At 36.4% G+C, this 16,752-nt stretch overlaps 1 non-coding gene across 1 annotated transcript; it reads right to left on the bottom strand.

Annotated features, from left to right (window-relative positions):
• Window positions 1-12,912: 12,912 nt before the first annotated feature.
• On the bottom strand, window positions 12,913-13,019 carry LOC120069793 (small nucleolar RNA R71). The gene has a single exon (XR_005479697.1). It is a non-coding gene; the product is annotated as a small nucleolar RNA R71 (small nucleolar RNA).
• Window positions 13,020-16,752: the final 3,733 nt, after the last annotated feature.

Consider the following 16,752-nt stretch of genomic DNA (forward strand, 5'->3'; position numbering starts at 1 on the left):
CACGATATGGATATGAATCGATACGGCGATTCTTCAATTTCTAAAAAACAAGATACGGATACGTTTAATGATATTTCATGTTTATATATATATTTTTAATATATATACTTTTAAAAAACGAGGATACTGATACATTGAAAATACATTTTCTTATTCTTAAGAAATCTAGGATATAGATAAATTTATCATACAAGTTAATAATAATAACACAAAATAGAATACAAACACTGAAATACAATATAAAAAAAGCAACATCTAAGATGTTGAAATATAATAGTTAATAAAATGTAATAGAAAAGTGACTCATATTACAAAGAAGAAGAAGAAGATTAGAGGGAGAAGTATGAAGATAAATGAAGAACTTCTTTATTAAATTATTAAAGGTATCCAAATGGTTTATATTTTGGTGGACTTTGTGGGGACTCAAATGTGAAGATGAAGATCAGATGATTATAAAGTTTGGTCTTTTATTTATTTTTTTTCCTTTTAGTTTTGGACTCGAATAGTGAGTTTTTTTAAATAGGTTGCTTAGTTACGTTAAATCACGTGTTATCTAGGAAGTATCTTGAAGTATCAGTATCTGATACGGATTCTTTGGGCTTGAGGATATTCTAAGACAAATCTTAGATCATCAACTACCAGTATTGTGTTTAGATTTGATTTCCATGCCAAATAATTATCGTCATTTAGTTTCTCGAAAGCTAAGAGTTGAATTATCGAGCTATTCATGCTAAAAAAGATAAACATATTCTTTTAGAAAAACTATAATCAGAAAGAAACCAATTTAATTTAGCAAAAAAACTAATAATGTACCCTTCATTATTATATTTTACAATGATATTTCAAAAGTTCAGAATAACCTCCACCGAAGGGTAGTCGATTATTCCTCTTTTGAACCTAGACAATCTTGACTAGATGTTAACCACAGAATAACTCTTTATTCTTATAGCACTTTAGTTATCGCTACCTTGGTCGAGAATATACTAACATCTTAGTAATTCTTGTAAGTGTAACCTTCCATTTTTAGATTTCAGAGACCAGAATCAACATGCTCCCGAAAGTGGAAAGTCAATATGAAAACTGATCTAAGAGAGCCTATCCAAATTTGGAGTTCGTGGTGTTTCAAATCCTATAATACAACCTTCCGAAGGGAAAGGTTGCTCCAGGGCAGACATGCAGGCGCATTATAGGAATCTCACAGTGCGACCTAATGGAAGAGACTGTGGGATATGTTGTTATATACTCCTCACCCACTTACTATGAACTACTTCCCCTATTCACCTTGATATTGATCCATGCAAACACTCTCCGAAGGGAATCTACTCCTAAGCATAGCGTAAAGCCCTGTATGGACCTCACAATGTGAACTCTTAGGGACGCTAGAGCTAAAAGTACACTACTTCTCTCTAGCTGAAGTGTTCTATAACGGTTTAGGATATTAAAAAAAACTTAGAGATATATTTCGGCTAAACTAAACATATCATAAGTCTAGGTGATAGATCCATGTATAACTCTTATACTGGATTTTAACCTATGATGTCTAGGTGATAAACAAATTTTATTACCTCACATCTCTCACGCATGCTCATTAAAACTAGGGTTATTTGACTTAGATGCCAGTTTGATCTCCAGGTAGGAGGTGTTCCGTAAACCTTCATCTTAAGAACCCCCAACCTTAGACAAGATCTCCCCGGGTAAGTAAATAACTCTTTGTTTAACAAGTAATCGACCTATTCAAACTCTTTAGAAAAGCCAATTATAGATTTTACCTTTGTTATAGATTTTAAAGTCTAGGTTATTTTATAACAATTATAAAAATAAAAATAAAAAAAATAAAAAAAAATTATAACCATTATAACCCTAGAATCATACATCTATAACATACATCCATACTCAATGATCATGCTTTAATATAACACTTTATATTAAAAAAAACTTAATATGCATACTATATACATTATAACAATTATAACATATATCAAATGCATGTACATGTTAACCTATGGTGGGATTTTAAATCTATATAGCATACTATATGCACAACAAGATTCAAAAAAATAATTAAAACATACATCAACATGCATAATTAATTAAACACCTTAAAATAGATTGGTTTTGGCTCTTAAATTAAGCCAACAACTAAATTATTACAATAATAATTTGGTGTAGTACAAAAAATCGCTCTTGAACCAGCTTCAAACACTTTTGAATCAACTCAAACCGGCCAAAAAACTCTCGAATCGACCCAAAAACTCGAAAAAACCAGGTTGAACCGATCAAACCGGCTCAACAGAACCGGTCCAGACAGTCTGGACCGGCTGGTCAACGCTTGCAGGGCGGTCAACGGATGCTGGATCGTGGGTCGGCTGGAGCGGGCGGAGCGCGCGAGTCAGATCCAGGAAACGGGTCGGGTCTAGAAGCACTGTCTCGGGTCTGGTGGCAATTTCGAGTCTGTGAGCCAATTTTCTCCAAATTTGAAGTTGTCATCTTTCCCGGAACCGAGCAATTACAGACTAATTTCAACTCTAATGACTCTAGCAAATTTACAGACCCTTTGTCACACATTAATGCTCATAAACATGTGAGCAATTACAAATTAATACTACAAAAAAAAAACTTAATTTAATTGCCAAAACCTAAAAATCATTTTAGTTTCTAATCTAAATTTTATCTAATAAATTGATACCCACCACATGCAATTGAGTAAAATTAAAACATGCTCTGATACCATATGATGGAAAAATAGGCATGTGCAGCAAAATTGAGGACCAATTTTACTCTAATTGCACAAAAATAATATACAACCCTAAATTAATTAATTGGGGTTTTTTGAAATATTACCTTTGAAGCTCCCAAAACGCTTCTATCTCCACCCGAACACGAACCAAACAACCACTAGAACTGACCTACTATCCTCTGGACTCAGAACCGGTTTGTGGGACCCGATAGATGAAGAAACCGAGAGAGAGAAAGAGATGGAAATAGGAGATGGATTTTTTTTTGGTTGGGTTTGGGTTTTGATATTTCTAAAAAATGGTAATTTTTTCCAGCCTAATTTAGAAACTAATTTCGGCAAAATTGTCAAAAGTCCTCTATCCAAATTGAAAGCCCAAATTTATAGAAAAAAAAAACCATGCAAAAATTGCATGAAACAAATTCATAAAAACTCAACACCTCAAAATCCACTATCTAAGTGGGCTTGATGTCTCCACTATAAGCCAACACCTAGCCTACTATCTTGTTAGTGGAATTATCCAACAAAAAGTTTGGATTTTCCCACTAACTTTAGTCAAAGGGCAAAATGGTCATTTTGTCAAAGTCAAATTTTAACCAAAAAGTCAACATTTTGACTTTTTATGACTTTTTTCGTGTTGACTAATTTTGACCTCTCGAGCATGAATCCGTATTCAGTTTCTTGAAATTCAAATCACATTTGAATATAAGGCCCGTCATAGTTTGACTTTTCAAAGTCAAAAGTCAATTCTTTGACTTTTTACATCTTTGACCATTTTCATCATTTCCGAGCTTCCGAATATGAACGTATTCATATTCTTGATATTTAAATCACATTTAATCATTAAAGCTGTATCTCTAAACTGAAAATTGACCACTATATCACATATACTTGTCGGTTTCTCTCTCTTCACCTAATTCGAACAATTCGAATCATTCTATCATACTGTTCTAAGTTTATTCCATATGAGCTAGTAAGGGAACCTAATGAACCTATAGATCATGGGCTCCAACGATTCGAGATTAGCTGGCTAAACTCTTTTAAACAGAACTAATCAACATTCGTTAACTAACGGGTCATTCCACTATAATCCCGTAGTTGCACTCCCCTCACTATAGATATATTTGTGTCCATATGATATAACCATGATTAGCAAGCTAATCCTTTACAAGTTGTTCGTAATCTCGGCTGGGTCATAAAAACCGTTTTACCCCCAAGACTACATCTTATTCCTTAAGTTCCACTGATCCTCTAATGAATAATTGGTTTAAGGTCCAACCTATAAACCGAACCCTCTCGAGCCAAGTAAAGGGTGGGGCCCCTTGTTCAAGACCTGGATTCAATACTAAAGGGAACAACCTATCTATTATCTCTATTAAGGGTAGGAGCTTGCATCCTATGTTCCCAGCTATCCACCTGATCTTACCCCTGAAATGGGAGGTTTATTGGGTCAGCGATAATGAGCTGCCCTCACATATGCAGATCTAAGGATAATTCCGAGTGAACAAAAGTTCATAGTTAGCTCAAGATTAAGATTAAGTTACCTAGGTCATCAATTAACGAAATAGTCAGTTTTATACATAAAACGACATTTAGAATGTAAAAAGTGTCTATTTCATGGTTCAATCTTATGTAAAATCTTTACATAGGATGCCTTCACTTTCATGTCTCCACATGAACAGTTTAGGATCACATCGTTTGTACTAACTACAAAATGGGCCGCATCCATAGTGTCCCCAGAATAAAGCGCCCAACCTTATTCATATACTATAGACCATTTTGGCTATATATTTGAACTTGATCCACATTTATGTCACTACATAAAGTTCAAACTTAAAATTAATAGCCTCGGATCCTTAGTTTATTGGATTCATGCATATAGAATTTAATTTTACTAAAGATTTTCAATAACAGCTTTATTGAACAAGAATATGATATTACAAACTACGAGTTTTAGGACATACTTATTATTGATTTCATAAATTGTATGGAAGTCTAAATCCGATGAACTAAGACCCATGACTATTGTATGAGTACTTGAACTTTATGTGGAGACATAAGAGTGGATCAGGTTCGAGTAAATAGTCAAAATGATCTATGGTACATGAATAAGGTTGGGCACCTTATTCTAGTAACACCATTGGATGCGGCCTACTCTGTAGTTGTTACAAAGAGTTGTAAAGTGCTACATATGAAGTGATCCTAATTCATCATGTTATGACATGAAGAGGGGGCGTCCTATGCAATGAGTTTTCATAAGATCAGGACCAAGAAATAAGTCACTCTTACTTTATAACGTTGTTTACTGTTTAAGACTGACTATTTCATTTAGATGACCTAGGTAACTCGATCTTAATCTTGAGCTAACTATGAACTCCTGTTTATTCGGGATTGCCCTTAGATTTGCATAGGTGAGGGTTGACTCAACAACACCGGCTCAATAAGACTCCCATTTCAGGGGTAAGATCAAATAGATAACTGTGGACATAAGGTGCAAGACGGAGTTCATACCTACCCGATTTACGGATAGGAGAAAGGTTATTCTCTCAAGTACTGAATCCAAGTCTTGAACAAGGGGCCCAACCCTCTCACTGGGTTGAGAGAGTTTGGTTTAGTGATTGGATCAAAAACTAGTTGTTCATTAGAGGATCAGTAGGGACTTGAGGAATAAGACGTAATCTCGAGGGGTAAAACAGATATTTGACCCAGCCATTATTGTAAACAACCTGTGAAGGGTCGACTTGCTGATTATGGTTAAATCATGTGGACATAATATATCTACAGTGAAGGGAGTGCAACTATGGGATTTAGTGGAGTGACCCATTAGTTAACGAATGGAGATTAATTTGGTGTAATGAGTTTAGCCAATTAATCTCGGAACGTTTGAGCCCATGATCTGTAGGTCTGCGAGGTCCCCCTACTAGTTCGTAACGGACTAGCTCTAGAATAACGTGATAAGTTAATTTGAATCGTTCAAATTAGAATTAAGGGAATTAGTAATTATATGAGATATAATTTCATGTTTAATTTGAGAATTAAATGGAATATGAGAATTTATATTTAATAATTAATTTATGAAATTAATTAAAATTTTCATTTTTAAAAACAAAATTTGATTTTGTGATAAAATTGGAAAAAAGAAAAAGAAAAAACACAAAATGGAAAAAGAAGTTTTTCCATTATCCATCACCTAAGTAGCTCACACAAAGTGCATTCAATTTTTCCTTGTCTTCTCCAAGCATGAATTACAACTCATGAAACTCTCTCCTTTGCATGTTGATCTGCAATATAATGAAGAGATTGGAGTGAAAATCGGGCATGCAATCTATAGAGAATTTCAAAGAAAATTCGGGTTGAAGAAAGGGTTCTTCAACAAGATTACTGTAGTGAGCATTTCTCCTTTATCCCTTGATTCAAGCTTGTTTTGAGTCCCACAACTAAATCTAGAGCAACAAGAGAATAGTGGGTAAGATCTTGAGGTGGTCTGCAATAAGATTTAGAGAAGATAACAATTGGAGAAGGAGCTTTGAAGAAGTTCTACAAGAGGTACGTCTTGAAACGCACTTATTTTTCTACAAGAGTATGCTTTATATTTTGCCAAAATTAGTGAATTAAAGTGCTTAGATGATCCTTATACTTTCGCTGTTACTGAGACAATCCTACAATGGTATCAGAGCATCTTGTAAGCATTAAATTCGATTTAATTTTGGTTTGGTGGGTGTTTCTCATGAAAAATATGAAACTGATGCGCTGGTATGGTTTTCCGAGTTTTGGTATCTTAATTCTCTTTAACTTCTCATTTAAATTTGTAATTGACTCTTGTTTGATGAGCTTTTATGTGTTAGCAAGAGTCTATAATTTATTTGGAGTCACTAGAGTTGAAATTAAGATGTAATTGAAGAAATAAGTGAAGAAGGTCGAACTGCTGTTCCAGTTTTTTCAGCTTCTGCTCAAAATCGTTGTTCAGGTTCATGTACTAAGTGATCGTCTAGCTCTAGATGCTACCCGATGTGAAGAAAGCTAGACGATCATATAGAAAAGGGCGCTGGTCGTTGTGATGTTGAACGCTAGACGAACGTATACTTGCGTGAGCTAAACGATGCATTCAATTTGCTATATGATAGCACTAAGTGATCGTTTAGTTTTGGCGTGGGAACTAAACGATACGTTGAATTTACTATACAATAGTACTACACGATCATTTAGCTACGATGCGCGATAAGCGATGCGATGAAGTGCTACGCGATAGCGCTGAGCGATCGTTTAGATGCGGAGCTAAGCGATCGTGTAGACGAAGTGCTAAGCGATGCGTTGAAGTTTCTATGCGATGGAACTAAACGATCGCTTACCTACGATGCTGAACGACGCAGTGATATTCTATACAATGGAGCTAAGTGATCGTTTAGCTACGCCAGATACTAAACGATGACATGAAGCGCTAGACGATGGTGTTAAGCGATCGTGTAGTTCTATATGATAGAGCTAAGCGATCGTTTAGCTTTGGTAGACACTAAGCGATTGTGTAGTTCTATGTGATGGATCTAAACGATTGTTTAGTTGTGGCAAACACTAAGCAATCGTGTACCACTTCACATCACAAGGCGATGAAGCTAGATGATGGCCTTTAGTGCTACACGATCGGCCTTTGCAAGACTTTGAGGTTGGACCAAGAGCAGCCGGTTCAATCGATTTTCTCAAGATCCAATCCGGTTCAGCCTAAAAGTGTTTATGGTTGGTCCCGTTCAGACTCATCCAATCCAATTCAAGGTGCTTGGGTTCGGTTTGGAGTGGTTCAAGCGGTTCAAAGACAGTTTTGAAGCTGATTGTAATAGTTAGGCTTCTGTTTGCCTGTTTTTTCCAAAACTAAAACCATATCAGTCTGTATTTAATTATTTATGCATTTGATGTATGTTATAATTAAATAAATCTTGTATGTGCATATAGTATGCCATTTAGATTTAAAATCCCACCATAGGAAGCATGTTACATGCATTAAAAATATGTTATAAATATTATAATATATAGTATGCATATTAGGATTTCTTGTATTTAATATAAATATTATATTAAATATTGAATGCCTTATGTATGTTATGGATTTTTAGCATGTCTAAAAGTTTTATAAGTTGTTATAAAATTGGGTTAGACATTTAAAATCCATAAATAACAGTTGCATGCTCATGTAGGTTGACCACCTGTTTTAATTGTTAAAACTTATAAAACCTAGGTTACAAACTCAACTGGTATATAATCTTGTCTAAGGCTGAAGGTACTTAAGTTGACGGTTTATGGAACACATCCTACCTGGGGATTATGGCTGAATAATTGAGCATTGGTAATTGGTTTTATGAGCAACGTGAGTGATGTGAGATAATAAAATTGTTTATCACCTAGACATCATAGGTTAAAATCAAATTATAAGAGTTATACTTGGATAAACCACATTGACTTAGGGTTGTTTTATTAGTCGAAAAGAACCTAAGTATAAATCTACTCAATAGAGCACTTCAGTGGCAATTTAATAACTTCTATATGATAAAGTTATTAAAAAACTTCAGTGGGAGATTAATAATATATACGATACGTTATTTTTAGCTCTCACGTCTCTAAGAGTTCACAATTTAGATTTAACTGGTACTTCATGTCACCTTAAGAGTGACCTCCCTTTGGAAAGTATTTTTTTTTAGCTTAAATCTAGATTTCAATGAATAAGAGGATGTTGTTCAAACATAAATATTCGATAAATAGATTTCAACTGCCACGTCTCCGCATAGTTTACACTGTGAGATTTATATGACGCTTCGTGTCACCTTGGGAGTGACCTCCCTTCGGAGAGTGTTTTGTATGAGTCAATATTAAGGTAAACGAAGGAAGTAGTTCATAGTAAGTGGGTGAAGGATATGTGTCAATATATCCTACGATCTCCTCCATTAGTCTGAACCGTGAGATTCCTATGTTACCCCTGCTGGTTTGCTTTAGGCGGCCCCTTGCTAGTCGTTTGAACGACGGCTATCCCTTCAGAGGGTTGTAACATAGGATTTGGAACAACCCAGACTTCAGTAAAATGAATAAGGTTTTATAGTTCCGTCTTGGATATTGTCTTTAATTTCGGAGGTAAGTTCATACCGTTCTATAAGATTTGAAAATAGCGGGTCACACTTAGAAGAATTACTATGTTGTTAGTAAAGATCTTGACAAAAAACGATAACTAAATGACTATATGAATAAGAGTTATTCCGAAGACAATAGGAATAAGAGTTATTTTGGGGATATTGTTTAGTCAAATTTGTTTGTTTTAAGTGAAAAAGTATGTGACTACCTCTCGGTAACATATATTCTGACTCACTAAAATATCGTTGCAAATAAATAATAGTTATGGGTACATTATTACTTTTTGCTAAAACTTGATCTTGGATTTAGTTACAATTTGCTAATTAGAATTTGTTTGACTTTTATCAGCATGTCGAATTCTTCTGTAATACTCGCTTCTGATGTACATAATAGTAAATTCAAATCAACAAACAAATTACTAGCTGTTGATTACACAAAAGAGTTTTAATAGAGGAATGTTCTCTATCTCCCAACTCATCTGAAATTATGAATTATGTAAATGAGAATGTTGAATTCGAACAACAAGATAAATATGATTTACTTGTTATCGAAGCATGTTTAGTGGAAAACGATAAAATCTGGATAATTGATTCAGGTGTCGCTAATCATGTATGTAATATCTCACAGGAAACAAGTTCCTGAAGATAGCTAACCGAGGTGAAACAATCTTTAAGGTATGGACCGGGGAGATTGTTTCAGCCAAAACAGTGGGAGATATGAAGTTATTTATAGGAGATAAATACATTTATTTGAAAATGTATATTATATTCCTTCTATGAAAAGGAATCTAATATCTGTATCTTGTTTGCTAGAACAAAATCATAAAGTTTACTTCGAAAATGATGAAGTGTTCATCAAAATGGGAAATAAACAGATTTGCTCTGCAAAATTAGAAAATAACTTGTACATGTTAAAACCAACTGGGGTCAAAGCTATTTTGAATATAAAGATGTTTAAAACTACTGGGACTCATAAGAAGAGGAAGATTTCTCCAAATGGCTATCTTTGGCACTTGAGACTGGGTCACATAAATCTCAACAGGATTAAGAGATTGGTTAAGAATGGTCATCTAAATAAGTTGGAAGACAGTTCATTACGACATGTGAGTCCTATCTCGAGGGTAAAATGAAAAAAAAAAATCTTTTTCTGGAAAAGGTCTTAGAGCAAAGAACCCCTAGAGCTGATTCACTTAAACCTTTGTGGGCTTCTAAATGTTAGAGACGAGGAGGGTATGAATATTTCATCAGTTTTATAGATGATTATTCCAGGTATGGGCATGTTTATCTAATGCACCAAAAGACTGAAACTTTTGAAAAGTTCAAAGAGTATAAGGTTGAGGTTGAGAACCAATTAGGTAAAAAGATTAAAACACTTCGATCGGATCGAGGTATTGAGTATATAGACACAAAATTCCATAACTATTTGATAGAACATGGAATTCAATCTCAATTCACAGCCCTTGGCACACCTCAGCAAAACGGTGTGGCAGAAAGGAGAAACAGAACCTTGTTGAACATGGTTCGTTCCATGATGAGTTACGCTCAGTTACCAAATTCTTTTTGGGGACACGCAGTTGAGATTGCAGTGTATATTTTGAATATAGTTCTCTCGAAAAGCGTTTATGAAACGCCTTACAAGCTCTGGATGGGACGTAAAGGAAATTTACGTCACTTCAGGATTTGGGGTTGTCCAACACTTGTGTTGGTACAAAATCCTAGAAAGTTGGAACACCGTTCGAAAATGTGCCTATAGGCTACCCAAAAGAGACAAGAGGTGGTCTCTTTTATGATCCTCAAGAAGATAAAGTATTTGTATCGACAAATGCAACCTTCTTGGAGGAAGACTATATAAAGAATCATCAACCTCACAGTAAGCTAATAATAGAAGAAATGTCCAAAGAAACGAAAAATGCATAAAAAAGAGTTGTTGATCGAGCAATGATAACTTGTAGAAATACAAGTTGTTAAAGCTCAAAATATTAAAACAATGAGAGAAGGCGATAATAAATAAGCAGTATTACGATTGAACATGCCAAATTAAAAGCAAAATCGTGATCGCTAGCTCTCATTACATAAAAGCAAGTTACTGAGTTAATCTTGTATTTCTGTGCAGGACCAAGGCGATAGCGCGACCTCCTAAGTTGGCGATCCAATGGAACAAGGCAATAGCGCGATCTTCTGAGTTGGCGATCTAATGGAACAAGGCGATATCACGATCTTCTGAGTTGACAATCCAATGGTACTTCAAAGACGATCGCGTGATGACCTTACATAAGGTTAGTGGCCTAATGTGATAAAACGTGATGGGATGTGAAGCCGATAGCGATCAAATCATAAATTCAATTGGCAGCTGTTGAAGACCATACCATTGCAAATTCATTAAACCTCCGGTAGGGTATGAAAATTAATGCTGCCCATCCACGCAATCATTAGTGAGATGAAGAACTGTTTTGTCTGGAAGTCTATAATACCATTCAATGTTACCAAACCATATAAGGAATTCTTAAGGGGAAATCATTTTCGGAGAGGTCGAGAGACTTCCGAAACAACACGGAAGAGAGACACCAACCCACTCCTAACGCTTATGAGAGCAAGAGTTACAAATTAGAAAAGGATTGCAGTGCTAAAAGTCGTGTAAATGCCAGAGGAAGCAAGACACTGCTTACCTGGCTTAACAATTACATCATCTATTGTTTTGTACTTGAGCATTTTATTTGCAAGAATGGAAATTACATTTCAATCTATGTTCATTCTTTTCACGGCATACACGAGTAGCTAAATTTGTGAATGGGTTGAGAATTACTTAGCTAGCATGACTTACTTTATGCACTTCATGTGATCATCTTGTCTTATGTATGCTTTATTCATCACTTTGAGTACTTGAAAGAGTAGTCTAAAGACATAGAATTTAGGCTTGAAAGAGTCAGATTAGATCTCATAATCAAGAGTAGAGGAGACTTAGAAATAAGTTATATCTGTTGCATTCCCTAGACATTGCATACATCCTAGACATAGGAAATGTGGCCATATTGAGAAATGTAGTGCTTAATATTTGTGTATAGCATGATTGCATGACTTGTAGAATATCTTAAGAAATGTAAGCAAAACCTCTTCTCAACCTTTTATCACATATTTGTTACAACACCTCTCTTCTATCGCTTTGCATTTAATTCCATCGCCTTAAAAAACCAAATTCCATCACCTTAACTACTTAAACTTAAAATAGCAATAAGATCAGAGAGAGTATCTGTCGCATATCTATCTGAGTAATCCCTGTGTTAGACCCTGGACTTACAGGACCCTAAGAAGGCTTATACTTGGACTTTGTTAGGAAAACTTGCATGATCATCGCATCCACACACCCTTTCATCGCATGATAAATCAACGCATCAAGTTTTTGGCGTCATTGTCGGGGATTATGGTATAGATTGCACTAACATCAAACCTCTTTGATCTTTGCAGCTTTTAACCTTTAGAGTATTGCCATTCCACCTGTGAAGGAAGAAGTAAGCGTCCTATGAGCGAAAGAAATACTCTTGAGCTCGAGTATGACCTAGAAATTGAAAGAACTTTTTGCAAAAGGTAGAGAAACAGACGCAAACGGTAAGGAAGAGCTCGTAAAATGGCCGAACAACCTGAAGAATGAGTAGCAAATGAAAACAACACGATGGCAAATCCCATCCTACTGAAAAATGATCGCAATAGACCCATCCGGGACTATGCATCACCAAATCTATATGATTTCTCCCCAGGAATCATGAGACCAGCATTGCATGGATCAAGGTTCGAGATGAAGCCAATAATATTACAAATGATACAAACAACGAGACAGTTCAAAGGACGGCGTGGTGAAGATCTGCACGCCCATCTACGAAGCTTCACTGAAATCTGCAACACTTTTGTGTTCACTAATATTTTCCCAGAAGAGGTTCGATTCACGTTATTTCTATTTTCACTATGCGATAAAGCAAGAAAAGGGGCATATTCTCTCGAACCAGAAGAGATAACGTCATGGGAACAAGTTGTGGAGAAATTTATGAAAAAGTATTTCCTCCCACAAAAAATGCCAAAAGGAGGAGATTGATCACCAATTTTGAACAAGAAGAAGATGAATCGCTCAGTGATGCATGGGCGAGATTCAAGAGGCTAGTACGTGACTGCCCACACAATACATTACCTGATTGCCTCCAAATGGAGATTTTCTATCATGAACTTAACTCAACATCGCAGATAGCTGTCAATGCGGCAGCAGTAGGAGGTCTTCTGGACAAAACATATGATGAAGCAAAGAATATTCTTGATCGCTTCTAAAAAAACCATGAATATCGGCAAGAAAGCAATCAAAGAACGAAGCCTAAAGAAGGTAATCAAGTAATGGTGTCATCTCATCATTACAAAATTAGATGAATGCGATGATAAACTTGCTGCAAAGCATCGCAATAAGCAATTCAGAAGCTCGAAATGGGCAAGTGAATGCGATAGAGCAAACAAGCACCAGCTGTGTCTTATGTGAAGAATCACATTCTTTTGAGGAATGCCCACGAAATCCTCAATCAGTTTACTTTGTAAAAAACAATCCTTATTCAAACACTTATAACCAGGGGTGGCGAAATCACCCCAATTTTTCTTGGAAGAACAACCAACAACAAAGCAGTCAGCCTGTGGCTCAGAGAGAAGGACCGCCAGGGTTCTTCCATAGATCTAATGGACAACAGCAAGCTAGTAGTTCTCGACCACCATCATCATCATCCCTGGAGAACTTGTTGAAGGAATACATCGAAAAGAATGAAAAAGTCCTTCAAAACCAAGCTATATTCATCCACAATTTGGAAATTCAAATGGGATAAATTGCGGGAGAGCTAAAGAACAGACCCCAAAGGACATTGCCTAGCTCAACTGAGCTTCCACACAATCCAGGGAATGTCGGGAAAGAACATTGTCAAGCAGCCACTTTAAGGAGTGGAAAGGCGGCGATAGAAGTCAGTAAAAAGCCTGCAAGACTGAATCAAAGGTGCAACCTGCGATTGAATCAAAGAAGCCTCTATCGCAGACTGAATCAAATAAGTCTGAAACAACCAGGGAACCAGAAGATGCGATCACCTCTAAGCCTCCAAACCATGAAACACTGGAAGTACCTCCATTTCCTCAAAGACTAAAATAGAAACATAACGATGAAGGCCAGTATCAGCGCTTCTTGGAAATATTGAACAATTTCACATCAATATTCCATTAATAGAAGCGATAGAGTAGATGCCTATGTATGCGAAATTTGTGAAGGACATTGTCTCGAAGAAGAGAAGCACGGGAAGATTCATCATGGTGGCATTGACACAAGAATACAACACTATAATTCCACCAAAGATGCATGACCCAGGCAGTTTCACAATACCCTAATCAATAGGAGGAGTCTATATTGGCCAAGCATTATGCGATCTCGGGGCAAGCATAAACTTAATGCCCCTTTCAATTTTCAAAAGATTGGATGTGGAACAGCTAACACCCACAACGGTGACTCTTCAACTAGCCGATAGATCCTTGGTGCACCCTGAAGGGAAATTAAAGGATGTCATGGTAACAATAGACAGACTCATCCTACCTGCAGAATTCATTATCTTAGATTATGAGGCAGATAAAAATGTTTCAATCATATTGGGATGACCATTCTTGTCTATTGGTCGTGCTCAAATAGATGTGCATAAGGGAGAAATCACAATGAGCGTCAACGGAAAGAAGCTCAGGTTCAATATTATCAAGGCAATGAAGTTCCCAGATGAGGATGGCTTATCTGATTCCGATGATGAACAAACTTGCGTTGGAAATTGGGAATCCGAGGAAGAGAATGAAGAAAGAGAGGATGCTATAGCATCCATTGAAACTTTCCATGCGATAACAGAGATGTTGAAGAATGATGAAATGCTGAATTTGGATGAAGAAAGAAAAGCACAAAAGCCCTCTTTAGAGCAACCACCTACACTAGAACTAAAAACTCTACCAACCCACTTGAAGTATGTATTTCTCGGCCATAATGAAACCTTACCAATCATCATATCCTCTATGTTACCTAAAGAAAAAGAAACCGCGTTGATCAGTGTTTTAAAAAAATATATTAGAGCGATCAGATGGATGCTCATAGGCATCAGAGGCATTAGCCCAACGTATTACATGCATCGAATCCGGCTTGAAGAAAATCAGAAGGGCTCAATAGAACCTCAACGTAGACTGAACCCTGCGATGAAAGAGGTTGTCAAAAAGGAAACAATCAAATGGTTAGATACCAGCATTATCTACCCCATCGCAGATAACGTTTGGGTTAGTTCCATGCAATGCGTTTCCAAAAAAGGGGGGATGACAGTGGTTCCTAATGCAAACAACGAATTGATCCTCATGAAAACCATCATGGGTTGACGGATTTGTAAGCAATAAACGTTGTGGACAAAGACTAATGGATTAAAGCCATGGACCTTGAAATGGAATCTATGTATTTCAATTCTGTCTAGGATCTTGTAGATCAACCAGAAGGGGTAAAACCCATCGGTTGTAAATGGATCTACAAGAGAAAATGAGACCAAACTGATAAGGTATACAGCTAAACTTGTGGCAAAAGGGTTTACCCAAAGAAAGGGGGTAGATTTTGATGAAACCTTCTTTCTAGTTTCCATGATAAAGTCTATTAGAATACTCTTGTCCATATCCACATTTTATGATTATGAAATATGCAAATGGATGTCAAGACAGCATTTCTAAGTGGCTATTTTGAAGAGAGTATCTATATGTCTTAACTAGAAGGGTTCATACAGCAGGGTCAAGAGCAAAAGGTTTGCAAGCTTAATCAATCCATTTATGGATTAAAACAAGCTTTTAGATCTTGCAATATGAGATTTTACGCTGCGATCAAATCTTATGGCTTTGAACAAAATGTTGAAGAACCCTGTGTATACAAGAAAATTTATCAACAAAACTGTTGCTTTTCTAGTGTTGTATGTTGATGATATTCTACTCATTGGGAATGAGGTAGAATATCTAGCTAACGTTAAGAGATGGCTAGCTTCGCAATTCCAAATGAAAGATTTGGGAGAAACACAGTATGTTCTTGGAATCCAAATAGTTCGGAATCGCAAGAACAGAACATTGGCATTATCTCAAGTATCTTATATAGACAAGATGTTGTCTAGGTATAAAATGCAAAATTCCAAGAAAGGATTTTTACCTTTCAAGCATGGAATTCACCTGTCTAAGGAACGGAGTCCTAAGACACCTCAAGAGGTTGAGGAGATGAATCCAATTCCATATGCATTTGCAGTTGGGAGTTTGATGTATGCAATGTTGTGTACTCTTCCCGATATATGCTATGTCGTAGGAATTGTCAGCAGATTTCAGTCCAATTCTGGTCATGACCATTGGACTGCTGTTAAAAACATTCTCAAGTATCTTTGAAAAACGAGAGATTATATGCTCGTGTATGGTCCTAAAGATCTGATTCTTACTAGATACACCGATTCTAACTTTCAGACCGATATTGATTCGAGGAAATCAACTTCGGGGTCGGTATTCACTCTTAACGAAGGAACAGTTGTATGGAGAAGCATCAAGCAGAGTTGTATTGCAGACTCCACAATGGAAGCTGAGTATGTAACTGCAAGCGAAGCACCAAAAGAAGCAGTATGGCTCAGAAAATTCCTGACAGATCTGGAAGTAGTTTCTAATATGCATCTGCCTATCACTCTCTATTGTGACAATAATGGAGCAGTTGCAAAATCAGAGGAACCACGAAGCCATAAAAGAGGAAAGCATATCGAGCGGAAGTACCATCTCATCAGGGAGATTGTACACAGAGGAGACGTAATCGTCACCCAGATTGCTTCCAAAGACAACTTAGCTGATCCATTTACGAAGGCCCTCTCGGCTAAA

This window comes from Benincasa hispida, chromosome 3 (genome assembly GCF_027475165.1).
Source record: "Benincasa hispida cultivar pf3 chromosome 3, pf3_genome.v1.1, whole genome shotgun sequence".
Lineage (NCBI taxonomy): Eukaryota > Viridiplantae > Streptophyta > Magnoliopsida > Cucurbitales > Cucurbitaceae > Benincasa > Benincasa hispida.